At 55.7% G+C, this 9720-nt stretch overlaps 1 protein-coding gene across 2 annotated transcripts in view; it reads right to left on the bottom strand.

The window, feature by feature from the left end:
- Positions 1-9720, bottom strand: part of SIPA1L3 (signal-induced proliferation-associated 1 like 3) — a 168984-nt gene that overhangs the window by 94349 nt on the left and 64915 nt on the right. The window lies entirely within an intron of this gene.

Genomic DNA, 9720 nt, shown 5'->3' with positions numbered 1-9720 from the left:
TGCTCCCCCAAGGCCGAGGCCCAGCTCAACACCAGACTGTTCCCCAGGAAGCCTCCCAGGGAAGGAAACCTAGCAAGTCAGCGGCCAACTTTTCAAGGTTCAGGATTAAGGACAGCTTCACAATCTTGTCCCTCCTGGAGAAGCTAAAAGGGGTTCTTAACCTTTCTCATGCCAGAGACTCCTGCTGGCAGCCAGGGAAAGAAGGTAGTGGAAGCCTCAGGGAGGTGCTCTGAAAGGTCCAGAATTCCACATGAGAGAACCCAAAGGAAAGCAGCTGTAGCAAGCACCCGAACTCTGTGACACAAAGCCGGGCCTGAGGAACATATACATGTGCTTCTTCCTGGATGCTTTCAATTAGGCAATCTCAAGGGTGGGTCTGGTTACTACAGTAATTTAGAAACAGATGAGTAGAGGATATTTTGTGATATCTGCTGTAACAGTAATATAATATGGAAATATCTGATTTCTAGTGGTGGCAAAGTCACAGCTGTTGCTCAGACAATTGTGGTTTTAGTAGCTCTTGTTCAGAAGGAAACTTCAGTTAGACAGTGGAGACAATAAAGATGCAACATTTCCCAGTCAACCTTGTGACCCTTAGGGGTCCATGAACCAGAGATAAGAAACCCCAAATTAGACCTGAGACAGGGTAAAGGTAAAGTAGACCGCCAGGAAAGGTGACATGGTGGTAGAGGGAGGAGACAGGTCCCTGTGGACTTCCTCTGGGAAGTGGACAAGCATTGCTGTCCTGGACAGCGCTGCAGCCAATTCCCTTTCCGGCCCAGCCCTGGTGCCTCAGCCTCTCCCACTCAGCCCACGGAATTCCTGTGGGAACGACTCCCTCCACAGGTTGGCAGGACAGGCAGGAGTGTCGGTGAGGGGGCTGGTCATATGATCCGGGCCTAGCCAATAAAGCCGCTGGACCCTGTCTTCTTTGCCCCTGGCAAGGTGGCCCTGGCAGGAAACCAAGGCTGAGGCGGCCCATGGAACTCCAGCTCCGGGACGTGGGCAGCGACTACAGGAAGAGATGGTATATTCCCCTCGGCGCAGGCGAATGAAGCCAGCTTAGAGGACCATGGGGTCAGACAGGGAGAGGAAACAGGTTCCGAACGAGCGCGTGAGGGCTGGATGCAGCCGCACCTGACGCCGTGAAGGGGAGACGACTTCGGCCACGTGTCTAACGCCTTCCTTTCCGGCAGGCCAGCCTGGATTTCTACTTGTTCACATAAGCGACTGACTCTCAACTAACACAGAAGAGCAGAGGCAACGGCAGATCTTGGATGTTTCCCGTAGCTCATTACTAACTCACTGAGGGAAACACACAATAAAATGAGAAACAGTTACTATACATAGGGACAGCGGAAAAACATACACGCTCTTGAAAAACTCATAAACAGCCACTTGGGTAGCTGCTACGCCGCTCTCTGAAGTCCTAACAATTTTGGTTTGCAAGATGCTTGCTAGGGCAGAAGAGAACCAGAAACACCCAGAACATTTTCCTTAATCACGAGAATTCCAATTTAAAAAATTCTGGGGATAATCAGGAAACCTCAGTAATAAACCTCTTGTAAAATTTTAACAGCTGCCTCTTAAGCTGCGGCAGAAATTGCTTTTCTGCCACTCTGACTTCCCCCTTTGCTCCTCGAGAGCCATGCAGATAGCCCTGGAGCAGCAGTCAGCGATGCACACCAGGGGTGCAGAGTCTCTCTGCGAGGGGAACACACTTCCTGCCAACTGAAAGGAGCCACAACGGCCAGCCACCAGCCAGGGTGGAAAACACTGAGGGGCTGTGGAGAAGACAGCACAGATGGGCCACAGGCCAGAAATCGACCCAGGACGGGGAATGGACGGGCCTGACACGACCTGGGCAGTGCAGATGCCCTGAGGCTGCTGGGCGCTCCCGGCGCACCAGGGCAGCAACGGGGCTGCCTCCTTCACACATCTGACGCCACAGGTGAGTATCTCGCTTCCCAGGGTCTGTGCCTAGAAACGGAACTGCCACGAGAGAAGCTGGCGTGAGCACACCCTGCCCGGACTCCGGCTGAGCACGGGGCGCAGACGCCCTTGGCCTTCCCGCTCTGGGGCTTCAGGCCCCGATGTTTTCTAGTTTTCCCTGCAATCCCACCTCAACTCACGTGAGAAGGGCTATTCGCCCACATCTGTAGGTTCCCCTTCCCCTGGTCCTCCCCAGGAGGCAGGCATGTGGCTTAGCTGGTGGCTGCGTGACTGAAGGTGGCCGGCACCCGCTCTCCCAGGGGCGCTCTCCCAGGGGCGCTCTCCCAGGGGCGCTCTCCCAGGGGCGCTCTCCCAGGGGCGGCGCGGGGCTACAGCTCTGCACCCTCCGTGTCTGGGGATGGCAGCTGCTGCTTTCTGTCTCGGCGCAGGACACACACCCTGGGCGGTGTTCACCTGTCCCTGGCAGGGCCTGGGCACAAGAACCCCTCTGGCCAAGTGGTAACAGGGGCAGCCAGGCCTTTCTCTTCCACGTGGCCAATCATGTAGGCAACCAATATAGGGTTTAGCTCTGAGATGGTTAACCAAGCCACTGGGACCTTCCACTGACAGCTGCATTCGCCTTTCTAGAATTTACCAGAACTTCACACTGGGGCATCAGCGGCTTTACCTGAGGAAGTGCTTCAGTCACCCATCAGATATCCAGCATGCCTGTCCCTGCTGTGTCTTTTGAAATAGCGACTTAAGAAAATATTGGTTTGCCTGTACCACCCGACAGCTGAGCTGCCAGTGCAGAAAGCTTTGCCCAGGAACAGTCTAGGTCCTCTGCTACTCTCCTACACAGCAGCCACTGAGCTCACCTTGCAATTAATCATGTTTCCTCTTATGGCCCATATTCTATAATAACACACTAGCGATTCGGCACTGGATATTCCTTGGCCTGACTCAGCACGCAGGTATTAGCGGGGCGGGAGGGGGGTCACCAGCATCCTCGTCACTTGCCCCTGTGTTCCCTCCACCCCCCGCAAGAAGATGAACATCCCCTGATGGGGCTCGGGGAACCTCACTGTGCTGGGAGCTAGTTAGTGGGGGTCCTGCCTCCAGCCCAGGCCAAAGGCTCCTGGCAGAGCGAGTGGCCTGGAACAGACCTCTGCAGAGAGTGCTCTGGGGGCCACCGCGGGTGACCGCTGCGGCAAGCCGGCCGTCAAATGTCAGGGGCGGACACCAGCAGTTGTGCGACTCCGTGGAGAGAGGGGAACTCTCGCCACCGCGGGTGGGAGCAAACGCTGCAGCAGACCTCTTCAGAGAGCAGTTGGCAGTTTCGTGTAAAGAGAATGAGACAGTTAAGCGCAGCGACATCTTTCGCCTCCCCCGCGGAGCCGGGGCGGCTCCCTGCCGAGTTCCCAGGACCACGTGGCCCTGTAAGTTCTCACTCTGGCTTGACACAAGAGGCTTTTGCAGTGATTTTACAAATGTGAGGCAGTGTTTTCAGTTCTTTAACTATCGATCATTAAAACCTCATGCCAACGCTGTAAAGTAGAGTCTACCAACATCCCCGATTTTAACAGACAAGAAAATGGAGGCACGGAGAGGTGATTTGCCTGGGATCACATAGCAGGTAGGTGGCACAGCCAGGGGGGCTGGCACCCAGCGGACCTGGCTCAAAACACCAACAACGTCACTTCTCCAAACTGCAGTTAAGTGCGTGGGCCCATCGATCCCAGGCCAGGGAGCTGACCCACAGGGCACAGCAGACCTCTCCTGTCTCCCTGCAGTGTGTTTCAGTCAGTTCACCTGTTTGCTCCCCACTCTGTCTCTGGTGAACCCTCTCAGCCCTCTGCCTGTACCCCAGTATGCATAAATAGGTGAATCTTTTTTTTTTAAAGATTTATTTATTTGTGCATATAGAGCTGGGGTACAGGCCAGAGGTGCAGGGGTGGCAAGAGGATTCACCAGAGAGAGTGGGGAGCAGAATAAGTGGGCTGACGAAGTACACTGCCGAGGGGAGCAGCGGGCAGTGGGTGGGTCAGGAGAGGTCTGCCACACCATGTGGGTCACCTCTGGGGCGGGGATCGAAGTGGCTTTAGCTTCTTACTGCTGTGTTTTAGCCAGCTGTACCACCAGGGAGGGCCCTAAATAGGTAAGTCTTTTTAAAAGACCGCGTGGGTTCAGACATGAAGCCTATTCCAATCAACCCCTATTCAGACAACCATCTCACATGGACCGAAGCACTCAAACCAACAGGCAAAATACAAACGTGTCTAGGAGATAACACAAGTTTAGCTTCGTGCCGGGGTAGGCCGAGGAATCTTGTTCAGGGATTCCAGTGCTTGTTCTTCCCACAGACTAGGGTCTGACTCACCCATGCCACCCTGGTCCCTTCTAGCTTGGCATGTGGATGCCTGGATGAGAGGGTCTCTCTTGTGCCCCATACACGAAGACAGACCACTGCCCTTCAGAGTATAAGGGGGATGCTCGGGTGCCCTGGCCACCTGGACCGGGCTTGTGAGCAGCCATCTCGTGGCCTCTGAGGGGATAAGAGAGTCAGAGCGATCCTGGAGCTGGCAGCACCCGGCCAGTGAGCTGAGAGGACACCGCCACCCATGCAGTATGATACTTGCAGCCAAACTCATCCCCAACTGGGGCACCCGTGACACAGCAAGGCTCCCAGCTGCCCCCCTCGGCAGCCTGCAACAACATGGACTTGAAAGCAGAGAGAAGCTCTGGGAATCGAGGATTTCCACCCAGCCTGGCTGACAAGAGGCAGCTAAGGGCTGACTTGGTGCCTGGATTACTCCTCGGAGGACCTGAATTACAGCTTCCCTTCCCTCCTTCAGAATCTCAACAGTCAGGGAGATGGCAGTTTTAAAGGCCTTTAAGTCCAGGGCACAACACAAATACACTGTGGACAGTGGGTCCTAGGCTCGAGTTTGAGGGGAGACAGGGGGGGTCGGGGGTCCTGCAGAGCTTGTGGGTCTTTTTCCTCCTGTCTCCAGTCATTGCTGGATGTGCCAACAGTTAAACCCCTTCCTGCACTCCTCTCCTCTCAAAACTGCTTGCTGGTGGGGTTTCAACTCCCGGGTGCTTTTCTACAAAACACTCTCCAGCTCCCAGCTACTCAGATGGAAGACACAACAGTAGCCAATCTACCAAAATAGGTCAGGCTTTATTTTGCAATCCTCTTACTCACAATATATTGAAAGAGAAGAATAAGGGAAAAAAAATTATTAACAGCAAGCACATCTACAGTTACTTAAGCTCTCTGTGCCTCAGTTTCCTCAGTTATAAGAGGGAGATAACAGCAGAGTACTGTGAGGGTCAAGTAAATCCCCCCATGAAAAATGCTGGGGGCAGGACTCTCTAGGTAGCAGGTGTTCAGCAGAGGTGAGCTACCATTACTTGCTGCTGGTGGGGGCCTCCTTTCTGCTCCTCAAATTCCCACCCTCTAGTCAAGCAGAGAAAGGCACGCTGGGCTCGGGCTCTGGCCACTTTGGGAAAGAAAGAGGCATGGAGGTTTGGGCCCACACAAACCGGGCAGCCTGTGGGCCCAATGGGCGTGAGCTGCCCACACAATAGTCGCTCTCTCTGTTTTCCCTTTAGCAGGATGCTCAGCTGAGACTACACCCCAGCTCCCCTTGCAAGGAGCAGCCACAAGGGAAGCAGAGCTGTGAGGCTCTCCTCACCAGCACCGGGCCGGACCGCACGTCTGGGCCCAATGCCCATCCCAGCCCCCCTGGACTACAGACTCACTGGGCTTACACGGACGGGTGCATCGGACCACCCACCTTGAGGATGGCAGGCTCGTGCTTTGGTGAAGCAGGACGGGAGGGCCCGCTTCTCCTGATGACTGCGGAGCGCCACCAGCCCGAGACAGCCAGTCTCCGGACGGCCTACTCACCAGACGCCGCCCTCCACTGAGTTCATGCCTCTGGGATTTCTCCTCTCTGCTCCGAGAGCGCTCTGGAGAGAGCTGCGGCTTTACACAGCAGGTAGCATGGGACTATGCTCTACTCCAGAGGGCCCTTCCAGCTCTCTGCCACCCGTCAGCAGTGCCCTGTTGTCTTCTCAGTGCCAGGCAAAAAACGCTAGATAGGGAATCCCCCACATTGCGCCCTAAGAGGTAAAATGAGAACTATACGTTCTGCTGAGTCGCTCATTTCAGCAGTAGTTAAGCACTGCCCTGTGCTGGGCGCCGGCCAGGCAGGGGCCAGAGCAGATCCAGTCTGTGCCTTGACAGGACAGGGGAGAGGAAAGAAGCGAACGGGCCAACACATGCGTGCGTACGTAAGTACAGATGGTGAGAAGTACTTTGCAGAAAACCAGGCTAAGTTTTCGCCCAGAAGTGAAGAGAAAGGAGAAAGAAGCCATGTGAAGAGTGGGAGTGAGAACATCCCAGAACGTCCATCAGCTGAAGAATGGATAAACAAAACATGGCACATCCACACAATGGAATTTATTCAGATGAAGCGCTGATTCACGTCCAACACAGAGCTGAGAACACGCCAGTGAGAGCCGGCAGTCCCGAGGCACCACATACAGCACGATCCCATCTGCACGGAATGTCCAGAGCAGGCAAACCCACAGAGGCCGAGACCCGGGGGTGCCGGGGCGGGGAGAGACAGATGAGCTGAGAGGGACTCCCGGGGCTTCTTCTGGGGGCGCTGTCTGGGTTCAGGTACAGCTGATGGTGACAAGGCCTTAGAAATCCACCAAACAGAACTGCAGTGCATACTTTAGGAGGGTGAGCTTTATGGTACGTGAATTACATCTCAATTAAAAGACACTTGCAGGGCTACACAGATCCAATTGTTAGGTTGATAATAAACTCTCCAATGCAAGTGGGGAGAGAGAAAAAAGAGGACCCGAGAGGTGGAGGAGGATGGCGAGAGCTCCGAGGTGCTCGCAGGAGCCCGCGAGGCTCAGTGTAGAGCCTGGGGGGCCTGGAGAAGAGTGAGCCCCCGCAGCCACAGGCTTTTCATTCTAAGACGCAGGGGAACAGCGTGCTCCGAAGGACACAGAAAGCGACCGTCGAGCTCCAGAGAAGCTGGAAGGCTGGCGAGCAGCTCTGCGACGCCCAAGGACGGAGAGCACAGGCTGGGCAGTGCTGGTCAGGGTCAGGGACAAACAGGCCCTGCTCACGGTCAGGCCACAGGGGTGAAGGTGAGGCAGAAAGGAAGATTCAGGAGCCGTGTCCAAGTGGGCTCCTGAGTTTTTTCCCAAGTGGTTTCCTGCCAGACTCAAACTGTGCACAGCACAGCAAGAGCGGTTCACCAGCTGCCTGTTAAGTGAACTGAGGAAGGAAAAAAATCACAGCCCAGCTTTTTTTGTAGGGCACATTGCTGTATTGTTAATAAAGATGTGAGCTCTCTCCGCACACAGGGAGACATGCACGTATAAACACGTACGTGTAAAGTCACTATCCCCACCTACCCCGGGCCCCATCCACTGCTAGATTCGGCCAGTGATGCCCCCGACGACCCGTGTTCAGACCAGAAACCCGAGGGCTGCTCTTTTACACACACCCTCTAAGCAAGACAGGGCCCGAGTCAGTAGCAAGCAGGTCCTTCATTCTCACACTGCGTCAGAGGTGGAGAGAACCCAGGAAGACGTGAGCTGGCACTTCTGTGAACAACCTGTTCACGGGAGAGGCAGCGGTGGAAGGGACATGACTTCAGAGACAGGAAGTTCCTTTGTGGAGGGGGTCATCAGTGGTGAGGATTGGAGGTGCGAGTCCTCCCCTGAGAGGTGGGCCAGGGAGGCCTTCCCTTCAAGAACACACTGCAAGTGAAGCCTGGGAGGAGACAGGTCATGACCAAAGGGGAATCCACTCTGAGAACACCAGACCCTGGGGCCAGGGGCAGGGATGCGAGTCTCACAGAGGCAAGTCCAGGGACGCTGTGATCGCAGGCCACAGGGCGGACAGCATCCCCACAGCGGGCAGTGCCAGGGTATAGGGGGGACGCGTCCTCCGTGGTCAGCCCTCCAAGCCCGCCAGCCCTTCCAACAACAGCCACTTGATGGGTGGGGTGTGAGAATTCCACTAGGGGCTCTGCTGGTGGGTCTGGGTGAAGGTGAGGGGTGGGTGCCTGTGCTGCTGCCCCATGAAGCCCCACGGGGAACACACACCTTGACACTGGTGTCTGCGTTCTGGCGCGGGAGCCGGTCCTGCACTCACTTCACCCTTCCCAGTGCCTGGGAAGAAGGTTTAACTGCTTGTCGTGGGCAGTGGTGACGTCTCAGCGTGCCACCTGGGCCACGCTAGCCTCTCCTCGGCCACCAGGGCCACAGACACACGTGGCCAACACCATGGGCTCTGGCTGTGGAGTGTGGGTTTCCCGTGGGGGCTCTGGCACACACCAGAGAGTGAAGTTTGTTTTGACCATGGCTGAGGAAGCTGTAAAACCTCCCGTCCAGACAGACGGCTGGGCTAGGCAGGCTGTTTGAGGAGAGCAGAGTGGGGATCGGCACTCACCACTCAAACATGACACAAGCAGAACCTGCTGACACAGCTCCACACATGTAGGATCACGTCACACTGATTTCTCTGGCCCTGCTTTCCCTTAAATACGGCACAGGAAAGTCTCCTAACCAGCAGTGCTCCGCTCCATTCTTGGACAGCTGCTATTCCAGAACACGGATGTGCCATCTTTTACCCAGTCTTTCCCTTAAGTGTGGGCATTTGGGGCTCTCCCTGGTGCTGCAAAGGGTAAAGTCTCGCACTGTGATACATCAGCAGCCACTACAGCAGGAGTTCAATCCCCGGCCAGGGAGCTGACCCATGCAACTTGGCAGATCTCCCCACTGCTCCCCTCAGCACTATACTCTGTCAATCTGCCTGCTCTGCTCCCCCCTCTGTCTCTGGCGCATCCTCTTACCCCCACACCTTTGGTGTGTACCTCAGTTCTTGTATGCTCGATAAGTAAAAGTAAGTCTTAAAAAAAGTGGTCATTCCTTTTATTTGCTCTTTGAGTTCTGGTTTGCCACCGTGGACGAGAGTGCAGTGACGATCCTTTTGTCCCGGGGCCACTGTTTTCTCTGCAGGAGAGTCGTGGAGTGGCAGCGCTGCCTCAAACACTGTTTACAGACGGCTGCATCACCCGATACGGAACGCCCCCCGAGATCAAAGTGCAGACCGGCTAACACCTGCTTGTTTTCACATCACCCTGGAACACACCTGAAGGGGAGACCTTGCAGGAGGGCCGCTGGGCGACAATGGACAGGGAGGGCGGCCCCCGTTCACGTCCGTCCCGGGGTGCCACATGAACGCTTCGTCACACGCACACACTGCTCGCTCAACAGTGAGGAGGCTGAAAGGACACGTACATCCTCCAGCAACTCTGGAGCGTGCCTTGGCTGAGCTCATGAATGCCCTATATTTTTCTCCTTTAAGGCAGCCCCACCTCCATCCCCACCCCTTTTCTTTCTTTGACCTGGTAAGAGCTGAAACGTGTCAAATTCTCCCATCTCGTGATACACGACTCCTCCTTGGGCAGGCCGAGGGCAAACACCAGAGATACTGGCTTCCACGCTGCTGGCCAGTCCGCCACAGCACAGCAGGAGCCAGGGCTCAGGCGCAGAATGACAGGCAGAGACTCCCCTGTGCTGGCTGAGCTGCCCTCACTAGCGATGACCCAGCGCCCCCCAAAGCCCAAGGCCTCTCTGGAAGGGCAAGCACGGCCTGCGCAGCAGCTGCCGCACCCGCACTCTCAAGAAGATCGGAGACTAGAAACAGGTGGGAAAGGGAGACGCACACAGAAGGAAACAGTTCAC

This window comes from Condylura cristata, unplaced genomic scaffold (assembly GCF_000260355.1).
Source record: "Condylura cristata isolate star-nosed mole 26May11 unplaced genomic scaffold, ConCri1.0 scaffold00028, whole genome shotgun sequence".
Lineage (NCBI taxonomy): Eukaryota > Metazoa > Chordata > Mammalia > Eulipotyphla > Talpidae > Condylura > Condylura cristata.
This window is presented reverse-complemented; position numbering and strand designations above follow the sequence as displayed.